General features: G+C 33.0%; 1 protein-coding gene and 1 long non-coding RNA gene across 4 annotated transcripts in view; one reads left to right on the top strand and one right to left on the bottom strand.

Moving 5' to 3' along the window:
• The window catches only part of LOC145283709 (uncharacterized), a 647,798-nt gene that overhangs the window by 61,299 nt on the left and 567,473 nt on the right, over positions 1 to 19,026 (top strand). The window lies entirely within an intron of this gene.
• Positions 1 to 19,026, bottom strand: part of LOC145283706 (vitamin D3 receptor-like) — a 567,378-nt gene that overhangs the window by 437,422 nt on the left and 110,930 nt on the right. The window lies entirely within an intron of this gene.

Genomic DNA, 19,026 nt, shown 5'->3' with positions numbered 1-19,026 from the left:
GAGGTAAGAGAGGAAGGGGGCAATGCCGTAAGGAAAGAATCAAATTTGACTTGACATTGGTCGGCTTTACGACCTATCAACATTTATTTCGTAATATTTACTAAAATCGCCCAACAAAGGAAACGAAAAGAGTATTAAGACGAAGAGAAAGAGGTTGGCGTTGACAAGAAGAATAGCAAAAAGAAAGAAGAAGGTGAGGGGGAGGGGAGTAGGTCAAATCGAGGTTAGGGGAAAAAGTGGCCAGCTGACTGGGGTGCTGATTGCTCTTTCCGACACTAGACGATGCTACCAGCCGATTATGTCAGGTCGCTGTGACTTGGCTCTAACACCGTACTCCAGCGCACATGCATCTCCGTGCCTGAACGCCACCACTGCCGTCGCGTGTGTGCGTGCACGTAAGAAATACAGAGAGAGAAGGCGGAAGAGAAAAAAGAAATAAGAGAGAGAGAGAGAGAGAGAGAGAGAGAGAGAGAGAGAGAAGACACCATAACCGACTTCGCCGTCTCCTTCACTGCCGCTTTAGCTGACACCGTCGACATCTTTGATGGCGGGCAGTTTAACGAGTCAGCAATATTCGATGGTGCCCGATATTTCAAACAAAAGGCCGCCGACGAAGAAGACAGTCAGCGGAAACGAAAGGGAGATAATCGCGACACTACTATCACTACAACTACTATTAACTAATAATAATAATAATAATAATAATAATAATAATAATAATAATAAGAGTTAAGCTGTTACTGCCAATGGTTATATCAGTTTATGCCCAGACTCCAATCGCTATTGCTCTCTTTCTCTCTCCCTCTCTCTCCGTCTATTTCTGTCTCTAATAGTGTTAATTTCTGTATGTCTCATTTCATCTCAATTCCTACTTTCTCTTTCTCTATCTGTCAAACTCTTTTTCCAAGAGATTTTCTCTCTGTTTCTCCCTCTCGCTATCACACACACACACACACACACACACACACACACACACACACACACACACACATACACACACACACTATCGTACACCTTTTCTCGCTTCCTATCTCTCTCTATATTTCTCGCTCTCTCTTTCTCTATGTATGTACGTATGTTTTTCGCTCTCTCTCGTTTTCTTCTAAATTCTCTGGATGTCTGCTTGCCTTTCTTTCTTTTTCCCTCCCTCGTTCTCAAACGAAAACATTAGCTAGCCAACGTAAGAAAAAAAATTGAAGTTGATAGAACGACAAAATTTCTCCAAAAGGAATTAAAGAACCCCATCCTACACACACAATAATAGAAATAAAGTCATTCGTGTCACCCCCTACCACACACATGTACACCCAGAGAAAAGTGCGAGAATGAAAAAATTCGAAGAAAAAAGAAAACGAGAAGAGAAGGGAACCGAACAAGAAACGCATTGTCGAGTCAGTGGAAGAAGATAGACTGATGTTAAAAAAAAAAAAAAAAATCCAGAGAGGCTCGGGTCACATCGCCCTAACAGGCAAAAAAAAAAAAAAGAAGCGTTTTATTCGCCAACAAAATCTATACAGCCCCACGTTGAACGGCTTTCTATAAAGATCGACTTTTTCTTTCTTTTGCATCAAAATCTTTTCATTTTTTTTTTCTTTTTCATTTGAAATTTGGAATTTGCGGAATATATCTTCGTTTTCGGTCTATTTTTAACACATTGTGTGCGTGTGTGTATCTGCGTGTTGTATTACAAAATATCAGGACTGTACATTGGTTCCGTCGGTTTCAAATCAAACCACACATCAAACGTAACATTGGTCTCCTTTACCTGGCCCTGAAGACGCTGAATACAGTTTCGGTAAATAATCATTACAGACTTCCGTTTGTTTGAATTTGAAACCTACGGTACCGATGTCGTGTTAATCTTCTATAATACATAAATAAATATTACACTTTTTAAAAAAGTTTTCTTAGTAGTCAAGCCCTCTGCTAAGGTTCTCTCACAAAAACCTTAAAGACACCCACACCCACATACGTAACAGCACACACACACACGTGTGTGTGTGTGTGTGTGTGTGTGTGTGTGTGTGTGTGTGTGTGTGTGTGTTCGTTCGTTCTCAGGTTGAACACTCGATCGTTGTTGGTCCGATACCAGGTTTTGTATGGGTGCTAGTCTAGCCTTAATGAAGACTTGTAATACAGCGAAACTGTCAAGGGGTCCTTATGTCTGACATCGAACAGTGTCGCCTGCTGCTACCTTAGTGCAATGCAAACCACTTTACAAATAAGCAAATAGAGAACTGCGCGATTTGTGGTCAATATTTGTATAAAGCATTGTTAGTTCTCATTAATATGTGGCTTGGTACTTAGAGCTACTGGCTACCAACTTGATGGTTCGATTCTGCGCTTGGGATGAAACAGTCTGTGGACGAGTACACCCCTCACACACACACACACACACACACACACACACACACATATATATATATATATATATATATATATATATATATATATATATATATATATATATATTAATTACTGTAATTATTTTTAATACCTACAGACACAAGTGTTTCATCATTTCGGGAATGATCAGGATTTCGTAATCTGGGCTATATTTAGTTCAATTCATTTTATGAGAAGGGAGTAAAAATAGACTGAGGTCCTTTATGAAAAATCAAAGTTTGGATTTTTCTGAAAATAAAGTTAGACATCAGTTAATAACTATTTTCTATTCCAAAATTTAAATGTACAAAATTTAATCCGTAGTCATTAACAAAAATGCAAATTCATCGTTAATATATATATATATATATATATATATATATATATATATATATATATATATATTCGCCCTCGTTTGTATGGTTTGCCTAAGACCCATGAAGAGGGGGTATCGTTGAGACCCATATTATGTATGATAGGGTCTTGTCAACATAAGCTAGCAAAATGGTTGACAATTATTTTAGAACCTGTTTTGGAACTTTATAGTTCATATTGTATGAAAGATTATTTCAGCTTTGCTAACTTTATACAAAATTATACTCATTCAGACAAATTCATGTGTTCCTTCGATATTTCCAGTCTTTTTACTTGTATCCCATTGTTAGAGACTATTAATATTTGTGCTGACGCTTTATATCGGAGTAAACTTCCGACTCCCCCAATGCCAGAAAATATTTTTGTAGAATTGATGAAATTCGCCACCATATCGGTAGAATTCAGTTTCAACGATATGTACAGACAGACAGATGGTGTGGCCATGGGCTCCCCATTGGGACCAGTGTTGACTAATATCTTTGTGGGTTTTCATGAAGAGGGTCTATTTTCTGGTTTATGCAAACCAGATATTTACTTTCGTTACGTTGACGACACTTTCTGCTTATTTGACAACGAAACGAATGTGGATGCTATTTTGTGTTCCTTAATAACGTTCATCCAGCCCTTAAGTTTACAGTAGACAAGGAAACGAATTCTACTCTTCCGTTTTTGGATGTTTTTGTGTCCAAGACATCCTCGCGTTTTCTTACTTCTGTTTATCGTAAACCAACTTTTACGGATCTCTATACGCGTTGGGACTCTTTTTGCCCTATAAACCAAAAATATAATTTAATCAAAACTTTAGCACATAGTGTTTTTGATATAGATGTACATAATAATACTTTGATAAGTATGCTTTAACTTAAATAGGGATGGTATAATAAAATTCTGGGGTCTGCGTTCGTGCCTGGCCTCCATAGAATGGAAATAGCCACAAGCTTTAATAAAGACTTTTACTAACTGTCTGCGTAAGTATACTTTGATAATTATGTTTCAGTTTGAAAAAATATGGTATAATAAAATTATGGGGTGTTCCTTCGCGCCTAACCTCCATAGAATGGAAATATGTCACAAAGTTTAACAATTTTTTTTTAATATAGATCCACAGAATATTGTGATAAGTGTTTCAGTGGGAACAGGTATGGCATAATAAATTATGGGTTTTGTCTATTTTATTTTTACTTTCATCATATTTTGCTTTGGTTTTGATATCTTTACAACCCTTCTTTTTCATAGCCTATCATACTTTCATAAATCAGAGTCCATTTTCTGTAGGCTCTTTTTGAACCCAGTCAACGACGGGTACTTTTGCTAGTATATATATATATATATATATATATATATATATATATATATATATATATATATGCGATTAAGAAATAAAAATAAAGTTAAAATAAATATATGTGTGTGTGGGGAACAGCTATTATTTCTAGAAATGCAGATAGATATCAAGTTTACGGGTGTGCGTCTGCGTGTCTGTATTTACCTTTGTCAGTGTCCCATATTATTCAGTAAGTTTTGCCGCTGTATGAGTCTTACAGGTTTGCATCTATCTATCGATCTATTTATCCATCACGGTTTAAAATTTTATCGATCGTCTTCCCGATTAATCGAGTTTTATTCACTTATATATTAACTCATATTTCAGTAGGACTTTTAACTGTCAAAAAGCTTACATTGGCATGATAATTGGTTAGCTTTGTTTCGTCTTTCTATCAGCTATTATTTTCTCGTTTTTTTCTCCGTGTCTACCTCGGTCTTTATCTCTCTATCTTCACCCCCCCATATATATATATATATATATATATATATATATATATATATATATATATATATATATATATATATATAACGTCTGAAACGCGTAAAAGCGATTTCAATGATTTAAAAACATTATTACAATGATCCAAACATAATTCTCAATGAAAAACCAAGACACGGAATAATAAAATAATGTTAAAAAAATACGCATTGTTGGTGACTACCCCCTTATTTAAATATACATCTTTCTTTCGTTGGAATTTCTTAACCCATTTTATATAAATATATATATATATATATATATATATATATATATATATATATATATATATATGGATGGTTAGGGGGTTACAGAAGCTCTTAAACATCGGTTCCGTCAGATAGTTTATATATGCAGCTTGTGATAGACTCTGAAAAAAAAGTCCAACACACACACACACACACACACACACACACACACACACACACACACACACACACACACATATATATATATATATATATATATATATATATATATATATATATATATATAATGATCTCCGTTGAATAAAGGTCTCTTCCAAACTCCCGTTATTTTTCTTCCTACAAACTTTAAACTTTTTATATATGGGAGTTAGATCTGTAGAACAGTTCAGTTTGGTGTTTAGCCGATAGATATAGTTGCTAAGCGGTCAAAATTAAAAGAAATAATGGACCTGTCAGGCATAAGTCGATTTAAAGTGCTCTTTTACGCATGCGCATGACACATTCATACGTAAAACAAGGTTAGTATTCAACTGCTCATATGCATATGGACATTGCTCTGAGGGTAACGAATAAGGCTGAAAAGTTATATGCTTTGTTTCAATTCTAGTTGATGGTACCAAGTCGTTTATTTTTATTATTTTTTTCCTTTTGAAACCACTACTATGTATTGCATATAATATAATAATCAATAGAGTATTGACTCTTTAATAATAAATACGGCATATGCATAAATTAAAATATCATTTTTAAGCGTATTTTACGACCGGGTTATGGCAAGCGACCATTATTATATACTGGGTACAAATTATAGATCAACTTATTTATGTTTTCCTTCTGCTAATGAAGTTATGGAGTGATAATTTTCTTTCTTACTTTCTCTTTGCCTTTCGACCTATTCCACAAATCCCAAAGCTCAATCATGAAATGTTTCAAGAAAAAAATACTCGATAAAACCCAAATCTCCAACTTCCACCCTACACCTCTACTACCATGTTTCCTTCTCCAACATCAGGTGTCTACATTCCAGCCTTCCAGAGGTCCAAACTCTATTACAGGAGATTAAAGCAGACCTATCCTTCCTAAGAGAAACTGGCATTGGACCAACTATTTCCTTAGATGAGTTCGTAGTTAAAGGATAAAAAATTCTTGATGAACCGACCCCTTTAAATAATCCAATCTACCAAATTCACATTACTAATGACTACTACAATATTATCCCATTGATTACTGTACAATCAATAGCCCTTATCCACGAGTGGCTTCCGATCCTTGATAAGTGGTGACCCCTATATAAAAAATTAAAATAATTAAAAAAAAAAAAAAGCTATCTTACATGCCTTCATTCATTCCGGATTTGATTTTCTTTTTTTCAGGTCAACCTCTTCTTTTATCATAGGATTCTCATCCTCCGTCGCTCATTCTGAGCCCTGGCCCACTTCTCTATTTTTAAAATCGATCATGTTCAATTATATACTCCCCACTCGCATGATGATTCTGAAAATCTCTTTACTCTTTATCGCTAGGCCCCATCAGCTCCACCCGGCTGACCTTCATGATCGTATTTTCTAGTACGATTTGAATTCTTTCAAATAACACACATACGCGCGTGCACGCACACAGGCACACACACACACACACACACACACACATACACACACACACATATAAAAACTTGAATTCCCACTGGAGAGAACTTGAATGCCTACTAGATACAATCATCGAATGTCTAAGCTTTCTCTGCACAGTGATTTTTCAGGACAAGCTGTCACGAGGATACGGTTTCCTACAAGTAAATCCTGACAAAATATTCAAAATCACACGTTATCTGCGGCCCGAATAAGATCTCCCCTGTATGGCTAACCCATACTGGCTCTCACGAGAAATGGTGCCCCTTCTCCAACTGATGTTACCTCAAGTACCAACAAGAAGCTGGATACTCCACTAGACTAGTTGATTTCTTGTTCTGAAATGCAGCAAAACCACGAGACCAATAAAAGCTATACTATAACATATTTAAATCGTCTGTTGAAGAGAGAGAAATTATGTTCACAACTTCTTCACTAACTCCGTGTGTGAAAAGTAAAGGATAACTGTCTTTCTATCTTTCACGTTTTCATAAGCGCTGTATTTACATCGAGTGTGTAACCCTTGTTTCACATTCTTTTGTGAGCATCAGAATTATTATTATTATTACTATTAGTAGTTGTAGTAGTAGTAGTAGGAGGAGGAGGAGGAGTACTACTATTAGTTGCAGTGCTATTATTATAATAAGTAATAGTCGTGTTGTTCTGATTAGTAGTATTGTTGTGATTAGTCGTATTAGTTTAACTAGGAGTGATGGTTTCTGACTATGTGTTTTACACGCATCATTACCAACGATTACAGGCTGGATGACGACAAGTCTTCTAAGATGTCTAGAACTTTTCTCTTTGCACTACAGCAATAGCCGTTCATCATTGAGTTCTCGTTTACAACGACCGTGGGTTTACTCAGGAACTTGAAAGACATTAAGTTGATTCAACTTTCCATTCTTCTCTGCCCCCCTCCAGTTTAGCTATTATAAAAATAGTAACAGCAGCAGTAAAAGTAGCAGTAGGAGAAGTAGTAGCGCTAGTAGTTATAATAGTATTTATTTTGTGGTTGTTTTTTTTTTTACTATGGGTTTTATGGAAGACTTAGGAGATTGAAAAAAAAAGCTAGTTACTTTATCTTTTTGTCAAATTGGCCATATATATATATATATATATATATATATATATATATATAATTATTTTCCACAGTCGACCCAACGTCGCAGCCCACAAGACCAAAGAAAGCTTACAAACCAGAAGTCTAAGACTCGAGTTTCGTCCTCATTTGGACTCATCAGTTATAGACATCCGCGCTGGAACTTGAAACCCGAACCTCTTGCATGCTAGGCGAGCACTCTACCAATTGAGCAAACGCGCCACACACACAAGAATGTCTCTTAACTTACAGAGATCAAGCAACCCGCTGCAGTTGGCAGAGTGCTCGCCTAGCATGCAAGAGTTTCGGGTTTCAAATCCTGAGCGCAGATGTGTCTAACTAATGAGCCCAAATAAGGGCGAAACTCAAGTCTTGGACTTTCGGATTGTTGGCTTTCTTTGTCTTGTGGGCTGCGACGTTGGTTCGGCTGTAGAAAATACTGATATATATTCTCTCACAATTTCTGAATATATATATATATATATATATATATATATATATATATATATATATATATATTCAGAAATATATATATATAATTGAACCTGTCTGTCTGTCTGTCTGAGGATCGGTTTATACACATACACATATATTAAATCTCCGAAACAGCTACAAGGTAGGCAGCTGATCATCTCTTTTTACTAATTAACAATTCTAGTTACAGTTTTCTTCTTTTTTTTTTTTTGTCCTCCTTATATATTTGAATTATCTTTTATAGTTGTAAACTTTTTAGAAGCCGGCTAATGCTAGTGCTAAGTTTATTTCTATTTAACAATTTTTAGTTAAGATTTTATTTTTTTTCTTTCGTATATAGTTAGAATACTTTTTTGTAATTCTAGACATTTTAGAATCGGATTATTCAAGTGATAAGTCTACGGTAGGTTAAGTTTTTTTTTTTCTGGGAATTTAAATTGCATTCTTTATTCGTATGTTTGCATTTTCTATGCGACAAAACTTTTTTAGACTATATATATATATATATATTGAGAGAGAGAGAGAGGGAGATAGATAGATAGATAGATAGATATATAGAGAGAGACAGAGAGTTAGAGAGAGAGAGAGAGAGAGAGAGAGAGAGCGCTATGTTCTTGTATTTCCAACTCGTCAGTGTTGCGAGACCGCCATCCTGACCACAGTGTCCGGCGGTCGAACACGAATACCACCAGTATTCACAAGTGTGAAATAAGCAAATTTACTCTCCATGCATATATATATATATATATATATATATATATATATATATATATATATATATATATATATATCAGTGGCTTTGTCTGTATCCCTGTCTGGCTGTCTGTATGTACTTATGTATGTCTGTCTGAGGATCGGTTTATACCAAATTCCTCATTTCAATGTTTACTCCACAGGCTTGAAGCCTGATATATAGGGTATTTTTACCTGTGTAACTAATTCGATTTGGTCTTTAGCGGATAAAATCTGCCGCTAAATTTTCAAAATCGGCCAAAATTTTGAACTTGGCAGGCATAAGTTGACTTAAGGTGATCTTGTACACATGCACAAATATACATGTATGCGTTATAGTTAATCTACTTTAAATTATTTTAGTTTCCTTATCTACACGACGAAACGGTAATAACTAAGGTTGGAGTGCTATTTTTTTTGTGTCCATTCTAACTGATTGGTACAATATAATATTCAATAGAATATTAGCTATATAATTATATTAGAAAACCTGCATAAATGAAAACATTATATTTTAGCTTATTTTAGGACCAGGCAACATGTAGCCTGTAGGCTTAGCAAATGGAGTAAAACGTTGAGTTCGACTCTACCGATCAGCAAGAATTGTTACCTCCTACACCGAGGATTGCTTAAGCATTAAACACTAATGTGTTCATGTAGAAATAAATAATTATTATTCAATTATAAATACCAAGCCACTTTAAGAATACTTAAGGATGGGCACTGTCTGTGAAATATATGAACTAAGAGACAGTCAACTATCGTTAACGCAAGGTTCACAACTTCCGTCGTTCAAACACTCTGGATTGTCTAATATTTGAACCCAAATTGTGCGTTTATTAGTTATTAATTTTCTGCCAATTGTTTGGTTGCCTGGAAGTAGAGGCTAAACAAATGGAGTCAAATGTGGTATCATGGCTGGGTTCGAATCTTCCGAACGGCAGGAAATGTTACGTTTTACACTGATGATTGCGTAAGCATTAAACACAAGTGTCTGTAGGTATTAAGGGATAATTATGATTTAATCATCTGTGTGTGTTTGTGTGTAAGTCTCTGTGTTTGTCTGTCTGTGTGTCTGTCTGTGTGGGGGCGAGTAATCAAAATCGGGAACTGGAAAAATCGGAACTTTTTAGGGTACTGGAATCAGAACATTTTTTGCCTTTTGTATTTGATTCTGTTTGAAGTAAAATCTTCCATTCCATATGATAATGATAAAATAATGAATAGCTATTGATTTTAAAATACTAGACAAACTAAAATCCATAGATCCTCCGCCAAAAGTTTATTTTTACGCCTGAGAAAAGTAACATGTGTTTTTACGGTAATCCTGAAAAAATAGCAACTTTATAGATAAGTATTTAGAGATTTATAAAGAATCTAAATCAGAATCGGTAATTGTATTGGAATCATGAATTCAGTACGAAATAGGTAATTATATCAAAACCATGGATAATAGTGGAATCGTCTTATCACTGATATATATATATATATATATATATATATATATATATATATATATATATATATATATAAATTGGTTAAAAGGGTAAATTATTCCCAACTCGCATTTAGGTAAAAATGCACTTTCTTAATTAATTGAATTAATTCAAAACATATCGCTAAAACCAAAACAAAACAACATCTAAGTAAATCGCGATACAGACAGTTGGCGAGATGGTCCAGGTGTAAGGGTTTAGGCTCATTACCGTTGGGTCCCGATTTCGAATCTCGCTAGATACAGCCATTCTGATGAGTCGTAGACGACGAAACACGTGACAGTGGATAATTATATTTTAAAAATAATATATATATATATATATATATATATATATATATATATATATATATATATATATATATATATAATGTTTATTTCGGTGCGTAAAGCGACCGTCAAATAAGACGAAGTACAAAATTGGAGCAAATTTTCATAAATTCATCATATATCAATTATATAACATGACAGCTAAATCACAATCCCATATTTGTATAGCCTAGGCTAGAGATTGCAACACCCGGTATCTCATGAAATATTGGTTTTCATAGAGTATTTTTTCATTTTAAGGGTTGTCGTATACGCCAAAATATACGGAATATATATTTTTTTCACAAAAATCAAGACAAAAAATATAAAATGAGAATATAATATTGTGTATTTTCATATGCGTTACAATTGTTTTTTAACTATTAGGACAATTTTAAATATTATATCATTTAAAAATGTTCTAGTACAGCTACTCTTCAGACGGCAAACTACACTAATTTATGCATATATGAATACATTCATAATCTTTATTTAAAGAGAACAATCAGTTGTTTGTATCTACCTCCACCCTACGCTTATGTTTTCGTTCTGTGTTTTTTTAATTCATTTTTTCGATAGCCTTTGCATTAAGTAATCATTCCATTTTCGTATTTATACTTTTTATTTGATATGTCAACCAATATTTTAATAATAATTTAATCTTCATATGTTTTTAATAATGTTTTTTTTCCTAAATTTATTTAATTGATTGCTTTATTTCTAAAACACTAATCTACGCCCTCAAATTCTAGTTTTAGCTCATATATTCCATATTTCAACCTCAACCTACAATAGTTTCGAATAAACTTTCTTTACATTTTACTCTCTAATAATTAATTTTGTTTAACATATTATTTCTTAAGAAGGAATTGTAATTGAAAGGTTAATTTTAATCGTATTAATTAAAATTAATTAAAATACATCCGCACTCCATACTGATTATGTCAATAATTTAAACTTTTAATTGATCTTTTCAATTCTTATCATTATTTAAGTATTTTATTTTAATTCTATTATTCATTGTTCTTCTATATCATCCGTAATAGCTTTACGTTTTAAGACAGATAACTCTGCTTTGTAAATTTTTACCAATTCATCAATTTATCGAAATTCCAGGCATTCATATTTTAATTTTTACTTTATTTATTAATCAGTTTTATTTAATTTGAAACTCATAGTTCTAACATTATTGTTTTATAACAATTTTAGTTTAATTTCTCACTTAGTTTTTTTTTAACTTGATATTTTAATTAAATTTATTTTAATCCATCCTAATGTGTTTTTCTCTATATATTGCAGTTACTTAATGCTACATATTGACCCCCATTTTTGTGTTATTGGAATTACTCCCGTATTATTTTATTATCCATACTGATTATCAAAATTAAAATTATTTCTCTTTCCTCTTTTTAAGTTATAATTATTCTAGTTTCTATATGTTAAGTTGATGATCAAATAATTTATTTACAATTTAGAAAAGTACTTAAACAATCATTGAACATTTTATATCTATATCATTAATTGCTAGATGAAAGATAATGTTTTTAAATTGCAACAAAATGTGCATTACATAAAATAAATCCAAGGTAATTTTTTGATTCAATTTAAATAAAATTTTGATACGCTACTTTGTATAATTTATAAAAGTGCACTTTTAAGATAAATAAATTTCAAAATGAATCTTTTACATTTAGTTTTAAAGTCTATAGTAAAATCATTTTCATGCCCTGGATGAAATGGTTTTCTAACTTGTATCTTATCTTTTTAAGATTATATTTTTAAACTCTCCTTCTCTCTATCTCAGTTTGTATTTCTCCCCACACCACAACTCATTTTTGCAACCCCTCTTTGTATTATTACAGGTCTGAATATTCTCTGTTTCAGTTTGTATTTCTCCTCACACCACAACTCATTTTTTGCAATCCCCTCTGCGTAATACAGGTTTGAATAATGAAACAATCTGATTTTTTTAACAAAAACTTTAAAACTTTTTCAGAATAAAAATCTTTAAAAGTTAATAAGGAACATATTTCATATAGGTTTCATTAACAAATATTAAGTACATAGCGAGAAAAATAGAGATGAAAATTTCAAAAGGATAGTATAACTGGTTACTGTCAATAGTAGACCTCGCCAGCGAAAGTCTTTGTTATTATTATTATTATTATTATTATTATTATTATTATTATTATTATTTAAAACATTTTGTGTCCTGCTCTTTCGCGCGAGGACTAATTTATTACTCCATTTTAAAGTCTTAGTATTAAATTTTACATTTTCTTTCTACAGTTACATTTCACTCTCAACTTTAGAATTTAATATGTGATATGCGTCAAGTAAGCATAGGTTACATCTTTTTTATTTACTCGGTTTATACTTTCTAGGTTTATCTACTATTTACCATTTTAATTGGAATTCCTTTTTTATTTTTACCTTGTTCCTGAACCACATCACCTTATGCAGTTGTGTTTCTCTTCTTATTTGTAGTATTTCTTTTTGTTCTATCCTTATTTCTATCATAATCCTCATGCCGATTTGGTTTATTCCCTGGTTAAAGTTCAAATGGTGCACCATGGTTTCGGTACCTGTCCTTAAAAAATCATTCACTTCCTCCGAGCGATTTCTTTTTACTATTATCCACCTGAACTTCACATTTGTATACAATTTTAGAAATCAAGTAATTGCCCTCCAAAGGACATTTGTTAGGCATTCTACAATTACATTTATCTCCAATTCTAGTTCGTTTGATCCCATCCTATTATTATTCACTATTTTGTTTATTATTATAATCTATTATATTACTAGCTAGATTGATATCGGATGAGAATGAAAGTTTTACTGTGTTCTTATAAATTATTTTACTTAATCTATTTTTAGGGGAGAAGTTCTTATTAATTATTTTGTAAAACTAGCTAGAGATATTATTCACTATATGTTCGCTGAACGGAGAGTTAAACCAGCCTTGTATTTTACGTCTATTTTTCTTATTCTTAATAGTATTATTACTACTATTTCATGTTTTTTTATTCTCCTTATTATTTTTATTATTTTTTATTTATTTTTACTTATAGTGCTACGTTATATGGTGTTGTGTAGTTTGTTCTGCTAATTTTATTATCCACCACTTTTATGTATTTGATTTTTCCTTGATATCCTGATTTAATTAAAGCTTCATATAATAATACTTATTTTTATCAAATATAATCTCATTTTGTGATAACTTAGATATTCTTTTTGATATACTAGGGATAATTGCTTTTTTCATACTCTCAGGATGATTAGATTCATAATCTGTGTAAAATAGTGTTGTGTTCAATTTGTGAAACGGTTAATAAATATTGCCATTGAGATTTAAAGTTACATCTACAAAATCACTATTTTACAATTGCAGTCTAGTGCTATTTCTAAGTTAAGTACATTGAAAAATAGTTTAATTTCCTTTCTAGTTCTTTTTTCTAAAATTCGACCACTTAAATTAACTAAAAACAATGCAACATCTCCATATCGTTCTCCATTTAAGCCTTATATATTTTTTAATCCCCTTTAGTATGTACAAACATACTAAGTCAATTACCTACGCAGAGCCCGGAGAGCCTATCATCACATCAAATTGGTTTTCTCTTTCCTTCTTTGTCCATAATTTTTTATCGTATCTAATTAAGTTTTTCTCACTACTTTTATAATCTCTATTTTTTATCTAGTAACATCTGTTTTACTTTCTGCTGATTTTGTTGCTTTCTTAAATAGTTCAGGATATAGATGGATAACCTGAGTCGATATCAAATATAATGAATTTACTGTTTTGGTATTTAGGGATTTTCTGGTACTAATCTATCATCACCCCAGAAGAAATTATGAATGTATTCATATATCTATGAATAGTGTATTTTTTGTCTGAAGAGTAGCTGTTCTGAAATATTTTTGAATGATATAATATTTAAAATTGTCCTAATTGTTATGAAACAATTGGAACTCATATGAAAATACATAATATAGTTTTCTCATTTTATATTTTGTTGTCTTATGTTTTGTGAAAATATTATATGCATGCTCGACTATGAAGACTCATAATAATGAAGCTTAAATGATTGAGTCAATTGATTTTACTCTGATTTCATTGATTTCATTGGCATGTGAACGTTACCGGAATTGAAATATATTAAAATTCTGGTTAAAAAATATAAATAAGGAATATATATATATATGTGTGTGTGTGTGTGTGTGTGTGTGTGTATATATGTATATATATATATATATATATATATATATATATATATATATATATATATATATATATATATGGCCATCCACATAAGTACTGTTTCGCTGTATCACACCTCATTAATGCGGATAGGCTAGCACCCATTCTTAACCAAAGATTGAACCTACAACAATCTAGGTGATAGTCCGCAGTTTTAACCTCTGGCCTATGGGATCGATGATGGTAAACGACCTCGTCAAATGCTTGTTTACGTAGACATCTACCAACCACTGTTACAGTACTTGGCCTACTTACCTATTTACAAACAGAGAGTTTTGCATTAATATATATATATATATATATATATATATATATAAAGAGAGAGGAAGAGTAAGAGATAGAGAGAGTGAGGGAGAGGAGGATAGTATGTTTGCCGGTGTACGTGGGAGAGAGAGAGAGAGTGAGGGGAGAATGAGAGTGATGCAATTAAATTTATCGAACTTATCGAAGAAAAACCAGTGCTTTCTTACTTCTCTAAACCCTGTTTTGTTTTTAATCCAATGGATATCAAATCTAACTGATTATTGAGGTGATGTGGATGCGTTGCACTATCACAACCTCAACTGAAGAATCGGTTACATTTGGTATATTTCGCCCTCAGTCGAAGGCATCTGGAATTTCAAACCAAATTTCGCTCTTTTCTTGTGTGACGTTTAAAGTAGAAAATATAAGCACTGACTGTCATCTAGGCGGCCAAACAATGTCGCAGCATACACATGGAGAAGGATGTTTATTCAATTATGTTTCACTTTTTATTTTTACCAATCCTTTAATTTATAAATATCCATGTAAATAATACAGAGCATATGCAAATAAATGACAAATGTCGAAATTTCAAATATCAAGATGTTGACCATCTTACAGTTTATTTCTTTGAGTACGCTTAAACGCACAATTTTTACACTTATATGTATATGTGTGGATGTGTATGTATGTATGTACGTGCGTGTGTGTGTGTGTGTGTGTGTGTGTGTGTGTTAGAAAGTTCTGATTAACATTATACGATAAATCTGCACGCCGAATAAGCATCCTAGATGAAAAACTACGCTGTTTTCTTCAGCTTTACTTATATTTATGAACGGCTTACCGGATCTCGTCAACCATATTTCCATATGGAAATGCAAATTCCATGTCACCTAAAATATCTTACCTAACTAATTTCACCTTTGGATCCTCATGAAATTGTTTTGTCTTGCTATAGGGATATATTTTTTTTTTTCAAATGAATCTCTAGACAAAGAAACAGACAGACAGACAGACAGACATACATAGAGACGTGCACAACACATATTTTTCTACTTTTCCGTTCCGAAAGCAGGAAAGTGTGCATTCGTCTGAATCAACATGGTATGCGACTTGTTTTTTTTTTGTTTTTTGTTTTTTGTTTTGTTTTTGATTTTTGCTTTTTTTTTTACTTTTGCTTTTTTGCATCGCTTTCAGTTATTTCAGATACTGTCGTTAGATATCGCATTCATTGAAGGTTGTCAACATCTGTAGTGGGAGTAGTGCTACGGCACCGTCACGATGCGAAATTAGCACGACAGGTTCACCCTCCTCATGCCCCTCACCCATGGCCAGTTATATTGATTAACATCAGCAGCCAGTTTCCGACATCACACGGAAATTAACATGTTCAAAGATATTCTTGTAAATAATACTTGTTTATCCATCAATTCCGAAAAAACAATTTTTTTTGCTCTCTTGTTTGTCAAGCAAGAACACTCATAACTCGCCCCCACTCTCTCTCTCTCTCTCTCTCTCTCTCTCTCTCTCTCTCTCTCTCTCTCTCTCACTCTATTTTTTTTTTTAAATCAGGATCAAGGATAGGTATCTGTTTTGTCCCAAGTCGAAAAAAGATAAATCCTCATAGGCTCCTTATTTAAATGCTTGATTTCAATTTACTTTTCTAATTTTCTGATGATTTCGTTTTAGATGGGAATGGGTCATCCTACCTGATGCCAGATATGCACGCGATTTCTCATACATCCCAACCGACAGATCGTTTTAAAGATTTTAATTTTCAATTGTTTTTATATCTCTGTTGCACTTGGTTCATCGGATATATTTGCTAAGTAGTTTTGTACTTATTTTCATGAGTCTGGCTGTTTCTACTGTCATGATAGAAATTGTCGCTAGAATTCAGTTTCGTTTCTTCTCACACAAAAACAAACGCGATATTTCGTTATATTTCCCTTCCTCAACGCAATGTCAGTATGTTCACTAAATTCACTTATTTCATGAGATGCATTCCTTCACTTAGAAAAGGATTTATGTGAAGTTATTTTTCTCTATTCCACGACGGTATGATGCCACACAAATATCAGAAAGTCAGATTTGAATTGTTACTGCTCTAGATGAAAAACACTTTGGCCGGAAAAGATGTCTGGTAAGTCCCGTCGGTAGTTCTTGGTAAGGGTGCTTTAGGCGATTAGCAATAAAATAAACCCATTTCTAAAAGAAAGAAGGCAATGCGTGAGAGCGCAAACCTCCTAGAACTGCACAGGGACAGAAATATACCTCAGATTTCAAGGAATAAACCGTCGCAGAATAGACTAGATTCTGTTGTCTTTGATGCGTAGGGAAAACCCCGTACACGCACAATCCCTCGAATTCTCTGCATTTTCCTTCGTCTCTTTTTCACCCTCTACATTGCTCGTTTTTTCTCCTTCCCGCTTCATACATATGTATACGAGAATACACACACACACACACACACACACACACACACACACACACACATATATATATGTACACATACACATATATATATATATATTATAATTCCAAGACCAAGAGATGTATTAATAAGTAGTTCACACTCAATATATTTTATGCGTACCTCTTGCGAAGTAAGTCTTACACGTGTTTCTGTTTCATTTAATAGCAGAACCCCACCAAAAATTCATCAGAAACCGATGCATATTGCTCATATATATTGTGTGTGCCTATACACTCTGCAATAAGAATGTGTTACTATTTTTATGTTTTCGTGAACTTTGTATATCTCCATTTCATTTTATCAACAACGTTTCGTCACCAAATCGATTTTATTTCCAAGGAAAAGGCCTTTGCAACTGTATTCTGAGGAATATATATCCGCTTCTGGCAAATTTTTGGTGGGGTTACATGGATGATGTAAAAAAATCGTTAATTTACTAGCCACAGAGCAGCAGCCGAATAGCCTAATGATGAGAAGCCTTGACTGTCTTGTGGGTGGTCGTGTTTTGATTCTGGCTTAAGGTAGTTTCCTGTCTAGCCGCACTGATGAACTGTGATACAACGAAACAGTACCCATGTGGATGAGGATATACGATTCCTTTGTTGGAAAGTTGCAGTATGTTTCGGCTATAATAAAATGTAACACGATATATATATATATATATATATATATATATATATATATATATATATATATATATATATAGTCATCCACATACAGTACTGTTTCGCTGTTTCACAGCTCATCAATGCGGTTAGATAAGCAATTACCTCAAGCCAGGCTCAAAACCCGACCGCCCAGAGACTGTCGGATCTTGTAACCGTTGCGCTATTCGGCTGCTAGTCAAGCCCTCTCTCGAGTTCTGCCAGCGATATTTTTGTTCCAGCAAAATCAATATTTGATTCTGGTCCGCCAATTTTTTTGTTGGAAAGTTCCAAGCATGTTTCGAAGACAATAAAATGCAAAAGGATTACATTTCTCGCAGAAAATGACAGGTCGAAATAATTTTCACAAAGATGGCGTCTTAAAATATGAACGTAATTCTGTATTAATCACTAAAGAATGTCTTCCTATTGTTTTGAACAAAATATAATAGGAAATCGACATATTAAAAAAACAAAACAAAACAACACCCACAAAACAAACACAACTTTCAAGTAAAAAATAATACGAGGTAACACCAGCGACGGAGAACTAGTAAAAAGTATATGAATATAATTAATGATACAATTTTTAATGCAGTAATATTTTCGCTCTTCTTTTAGCACAGGAATAGAGAGTTGGAAATCATTTTTTATCTCGCTAGATCTAGCAACGCTGATGAGTCCTATATGATGAAACACGTGTTCGTGTACAACTATCTTTTATAACCATATACTCTTCCACGTAGCGACATTAAATTGGTGAAGAGAACAATGATTTCTACCAAACATTTGGGTTTTTATTTTAAAAAAAAAAAAAGAATTAAATACATGCCCGTTTCACAAAATATACTTTAATAAATGTCGACACGCACTGTGCATTTCACCTCAAACA

This window comes from Euprymna scolopes, chromosome 8 (assembly GCF_053919585.1).
Source record: "Euprymna scolopes isolate OS-2025 chromosome 8, ASM5391958v1, whole genome shotgun sequence".
Classification (NCBI taxonomy): Eukaryota; Metazoa; Mollusca; class Cephalopoda; order Sepiida; family Sepiolidae; genus Euprymna; species Euprymna scolopes.
Note: the sequence above shows the minus strand (reverse complement) of the source record. Positions and strands in the feature narration are given on the sequence as shown.